This window comes from Schistocerca piceifrons, unplaced genomic scaffold, assembly GCF_021461385.2.
Source record: "Schistocerca piceifrons isolate TAMUIC-IGC-003096 unplaced genomic scaffold, iqSchPice1.1 HiC_scaffold_936, whole genome shotgun sequence".
Taxonomy (NCBI): Eukaryota; Metazoa; Arthropoda; class Insecta; order Orthoptera; family Acrididae; genus Schistocerca; species Schistocerca piceifrons.
The window spans coordinates 5,367,882-5,372,881 of record NW_025729208.1 but is presented as its reverse complement, the minus strand read 5'-3'; the positions used below and the strand labels follow the sequence as shown (position 1 = coordinate 5,372,881).

Sequence of the window (5,000 nt, the reverse complement as noted above, 5' to 3'; positions counted from 1 at the left end):
TTGGCAAATGCTTTCGCTTCTGTTCGTCTTGCGACGATCCAAGAATTTCACCTCTAACGTCGCAATACGAATGCCCCCGCCTGTCCCTATTAATCATTACCTCGGGTTCCGAAAACCAACAAAATAGAACCGAGGTCCTATTCCATTATTCCATGCACACAGTATTCAGGCGGGCTTGCCTGCTTTAAGCACTCTAATTTGTTCAAAGTAAACGTGCCGGCCCACCGAGACACTCAATAAAGAGCACCCTGGTAGGATTTCAACGGGGTCCGCCTCGGGACGCACGAGCACGCACGAGGCGGTCGCACGCCTTCGGCTCGCCCCACCGGCAGGACGTCCCACGATACATGCCAGTTAAACACCGACGGGCGGTGAACCAACAGCGTGGGACACAAATCCAACTACGAGCTTTTTAACCGCAACAACTTTAATATACGCTATTGGAGCTGGAATTACCGCGGCTGCTGGCACCAGACTTGCCCTCCAATAGATACTCGTTAAAGGATTTAAAGTGTACTCATTCCGATTACGGGGCCTCGGATGAGTCCCGTATCGTTATTTTTCGTCACTACCTCCCCGTGCCGGGAGTGGGTAATTTGCGCGCCTGCTGCCTTCCTTGGATGTGGTAGCCGTTTCTCAGGCTCCCTCTCCGGAATCGAACCCTGATTCCCCGTTACCCGTTACAACCATGGTAGGCGCAGAACCTACCATCGACAGTTGATAAGGCAGACATTTGAAAGATGCGTCGCCGGTACGAGGACCGTGCGATCAGCCCAAAGTTATTCAGAGTCACCAAGGCAAACGGACCGGACGAGCCGACCGATTGGTTTTGATCTAATAAAAGCGTCCCTTCCATCTCTGGTCGGGACTCTGTTTGCATGTATTAGCTCTAGAATTACCACAGTTATCCAAGTAACGTGGGTACGATCTAAGGAACCATAACTGATTTAATGAGCCATTCGCGGTTTCACCTTAATGCGGCTTGTACTGAGACATGCATGGCTTAATCTTTGAGACAAGCATATGACTACTGGCAGGATCAACCAGGGAGCTGCGTCAACTAGAGCTGAGCAGCCGGCCGCCCGGGAGTGTGTCCCGGGGGCCCGCGCGAACACGCAAGCGTCCGCTCAATCATTCTGCAAACAGGAGGAGGCTGAGCTCCCCTGCACAATACACCTCGAAACCCTCTCAGGTCCCGGCGGCGCGCAGCGCCGTCCCAAGTACTTGGTCGGGTTCGAGAGAGGCGCAATCGCCCGGAGTTAGGCGAGTAGACGCTTTCGGTGCGACCACCCGTGCTCCCAACTGAGCTTGCCGCTGCCGACAGAGGCCCGGGAGCGTGCTGTCGTGGCATTGCCGGCGGGAGACAACACGCCGCCACCTACGGTGACCGGCAGCTCCAACGCCAGCGCCACAGAAGGACAAAAGCCCCACTTGGGTGCCGAAGCGAACTCTCCCAGCACAGCGCACGCGCCAACACATCCGCACAGCTGCGATACAAACCACCAGCGAGAACCGCTGGGGCGACCGAGCAGCAGACGGCGTCGCGGCGCCGAGCGCCGGGCGGCGGCGCATCCTCAACGCACACAGTCCCTCAATCGGACCAGCACACTGAAGATGTCCACCGCGCTTCGCACCGGGCCCGCGAGGACCTACTTTGGCCGCACGGCGCCGCGCGCAGGGTGCGCCGGCGCGCAGCTGCGACGCCTGCCGCGTCCGTCGGCCGGCGCGCCTGCCACTGGCCGCCCCCACCAGCCGGCTGTAGCGCGTGCGCCCACGCACCGCGCGGCCAGCACGCCGGGAGGCGCCCCCTCACCGGCCGGGGACGGTCCCCACCCAGCCACCGCCGCGTATCGCTTCACACCCAGATGCCGTTCAGTTTCGTCGGCATGGTGGGTATCGCTGGAACAACCGGTTCGTACCTCAACCTATCGTCGCCATCACCGATTCACCCCTAGCGAGAACAACCGCACCACAACAGGTTACCATTTGTTCATTTGCGTAACTTCACCAGAAACGCAGGCGTCCATCGCCATTTGCAACTTCAACGATTATTGCATGCCTGTGTCAGGTGTCACGCCACACTACGTCTGCCCACATACACGCAACAAAATGTGCACGCCTAGACAATACGTGGAAGGTGGCCCCCGTACGTATGCGATGTCCATTGCTCGAACGACTGTCAACCGGCCTCTGTAGCATGTCGCAGATATGGAACGCGGTGCACCATGCCATCACGGTGTGTGAGGAGAGACGACTAGGTCCGAATACATCAACAGACAGCTCATGCTGATCGCCATCCACGGCGTCCGTTCCTCCCACACGTCTCTATGGCGTACCACACTGCAATCCAGCTCTCATAGGGAGACGACACGTAGCTGCGTGCACAATATTTGCACTGTATGGTCCGCCGTTTTTGGGCGCAGTCGTTGTACGGTCACACATGTGCCACGATGTATCATTCGGTACATAAGGACGAATGTGCAGTACAGATTGTGGTTTACGCGTACGACATTAGCGGACGGTTGACACAGGCCGCACCACAACGTAGCCTGAGTACGTCGCATGCGAAGGGCAATTGAACATGCAAACTTCTCACCAACCAGCTTGCGAAGGCAGGGGGGCAAGGTGGGGACGTGGGGAGGGGCGGCATGTACGTCCTGCTGCCATCCACATTACAGTGTACAGCAGGAGCATGTGGAAAGTCAGCAAGACTTGCAAGGTGTTTAACATGAAGCGATACACAGGGGAGCGGGCAGTGCGAGTAGCGAACTATATTGCGAGGGTTGCGGGTGGGCAACACTACACTAATTGAACGAGTCGTATAACAATTACAGAGCAGGTTTAGGCGACAACATGGGTTACGTTAGGGGACAACGTGGGTTACGTTAGGGGACAACGTGGGTTACTTTAGGGGACAACGTGGGTTAGGTTAAGGCACAACGTGGGTTAGGTTAAGGCACAACGTGGGTTAGGTTAAGGCACAACGTGGGTTAGGTTAAGGCACAACGTGGGTTAGGTTAAGGCACAACGTGGGTTAGGTTAAGGCACAACGTGGGTTAGGTTAAGGCACAACATGGGTTAGGTTAAGGCACAACATGGGTTAGGTTAAGGCACAACATGGGTTAGGTTAAGGCACAACATGGGTTAGGTTAAGGCACAACGTGGGTTAGGTTAAGGCACAACGTGGGTTAGGTTAAGGCACAACGTGGGTTAGGTTAAGGCACAACATGGGTTAGGTTAAGGCACAACATGGGTTAGGTTAAGGCACAACATGGGTTAGGTTAAGGCACAACATGGGTTAGGTTAAGGCACAACATGGGTTAGGTTAAGGCACAACATGGGTTAGGTTAAGGCACAACATGGGTTAGGTTAAGGCACAACATGGGTTAGGTTAAGGCACAACGTGGGTTAGGTTAAGGCACAACGTGGGTTAGGTTAAGGCACAACATGGGTTAGGTTAAGGCACAACATGGGTTAGGTTAAGGCACAACATGGGTTAGGTTAAGGCACAACATGGGTTAGGTTAAGGCACAACATGGGTTAGGTTAAGGCACAACATGGGTTAGGTTAAGGCACAACATGGGTTAGGTTAAGGTACAACATGGGTTAGGTTAAGGTACAACATGGGTTAGGTTAAGGTACAACATGGGTTAGGTTAAGGTACAACATGGGTTAGGTTAAGGTACAACATGGGTTAGGTTAAGGTACAACATGGGTTAGGTTAAGGTACAACATGGGTTAGGTTAAGGTACAACATGGGTTAGGTTAAGGTACAACATAGGTTAGGTTAAGGTACAACATAGGTTAGGTTAAGGTACAACATAGGTTAGGTTAAGGTACAACATAGGTTAGGTTAAGGTACAACATAGGTTAGGTTAAGGTACAACATAGGTTAGGTTAAGGTACAACATAGGTTAGGTTAAGGTACAACAAGGTTAGGTTAAGGTACAACATAGGTTAGGTTAAGGTACAACATAGGTTAGGTTAAGGTACAACATAGGTTAGGTTAAGGTACAACATAGGTTAGGTTAAGGTACAACATAGGTTAGGTTAAGGTACAACATAGGTTAGGTTAGGTTAGGTTAGGTTACACGTTGTTGTAAGGAAAGGTGTAGGGGGGGGGGGGGGGGCGGGGGCGGCAGGTTCGTTGATAGTGATTATAGTAAGTGAATGCTTGTGACATGATCAGATTTGTCACGTCAGGATGCACCTTTGGCTTATTAGAGGCGGCGCTCCAATTCTATGCTTGTGTGAGACCTGTGTCTTTGACTCATGTCATTGTTTGTGCGCTGTGACAGGAGGTACTATTGTGATGTTGGGTGCACCGTTGTATAGGACATGTGTGGGTGTTGGTGCCTGGTCTGCGCAATGGTGGATGTCGAAAGGCTGGGATATTGTATTTTCCGCATGGACCTCCTGGTCTGGTTGTGATAGTGTGGATTGTGTAATGTGGCGGAGAAGATGCACTGGATGTTGTTCCATGCTGGTGCTTACATATTGTATGTGCGCCTGTTAGAAGCAGAGAGTGGTGCGTGATCAGAGTGTCTGGCTGACGTGTGGTTCCCATTGTGGGCAGACTCTTTCAGCATGTATACGGACAGTTGTGTATATTTGCTGTAGTTTGATGGCTCTGCATTGATTACTAATCAGCGCCGTGTGTACGGGTAATCTGGTTCCAGTCCAAAATGTTCCATCTGTGTACATTAGTGACAAAGACTCCCCCCATGCAGTGGGGCTCGGTCTGTTATAGCTCTTCCGCGTAATATATTTGCCCCACGTTTTTGCGACTGCGAGTGCGAGTGCAACGCGCATGGGGACCGACATGCTGATGGCTCGGTATCGGACGCCGTACAGTGAGCAACGCGATCGCGTCTCTCGCTCGTAAGTGGTACAGGTCGCGGCTCATGTATAGGGACAGCGGGAATGTCGCATATTGGAAATAACTCTTCATGAAACGCAAGTTATAGGGGTGGATTGCACTTTACGAGTGCGGGAAACTT

The 5,000-nt window shown here is 52.7% G+C and overlaps 1 non-coding gene across 1 annotated transcript in view; it reads right to left on the bottom strand.

Moving 5' to 3' along the window:
- LOC124772142 overlaps positions 1-1,050 on the bottom strand; it is a 1,909-nt gene extending 859 nt beyond the window's left edge. Inside the window, exon 1 of the ribosomal RNA XR_007013814.1 lies at positions 1-1,050. This exon is cut by the window's left edge and continues 859 nt beyond it. This is a non-coding gene — a ribosomal RNA (small subunit ribosomal RNA).
- Positions 1,051-5,000: the final 3,950 nt, after the last annotated feature.